This window comes from Geospiza fortis, unplaced genomic scaffold (genome assembly GCF_000277835.1).
Source record: "Geospiza fortis unplaced genomic scaffold, GeoFor_1.0 scaffold1215, whole genome shotgun sequence".
Classification (NCBI taxonomy): Eukaryota; Metazoa; Chordata; class Aves; order Passeriformes; family Thraupidae; genus Geospiza; species Geospiza fortis.
Genome location: NW_005054724.1, coordinates 135,846 through 136,570, shown reverse-complemented (window position 1 = coordinate 136,570; position 725 = coordinate 135,846).

Here is a 725-nt window from a genome sequence, read left to right as displayed (position 1 = left end):
TGAGGCCCGGGGCAGCGCGGGGCGCGGACGGAGCGGGAGGATGAGGAGGGAGAGGAAGAACGGGAGCGGAGCCATGGGGGTGCGGGATGGAGCCGGAGGATGGCGATGGAGCGGGGCGAGGAGGATGGAGCCGGGGGATGAAGGACGGAGCCGGAAGGATGAAGGACGGAGCGGAAAGGACGGAGCAGGAGGATGAGGATGGAACAGGAGGATGGAGCCGGTGGGATGAAGGACGGAGCAGGGAGGAGGGAGCCGGAGCCGTCAGGGTGGAGATGGAGAGATGAAAGAAAGAGCGGGAGCCATGGAGGAATGAGGGATGAGGATGGAGCAGGGGATGAAGGACGGAGCAGGGAGGGCTGCAGGATGGGAGGATGAGGATGGAGCAGAGGGAAGGTGGATCGAGGTGGGGGATGAAGGACAGAGGCGCAGTGATGGAGCCGGAGGATGAGGATGGAGCCGGGGGATGAAGGACAGAGCCCGAGGGTGAGGATGGAGCGGGGAAATGAGGGGCAGAGCGTGAATGACGGAGCCCGAGGATGAGGATGGAGCGGGAGGATGAGGATGGAGCCCGAGGATGAGGATGGAGCGGGAAGATGAGGATGGAGCGGGAGGATGAGGATGGAGCCGGAGGATGAGGATGGAGCGGGAGGACGCGGCCCGGCCGCGGCTCTCGGAGCCGCCACCGCCCGGGCTCGGGCCTGGCAGAACCGGGGGGGGCCGGCCCG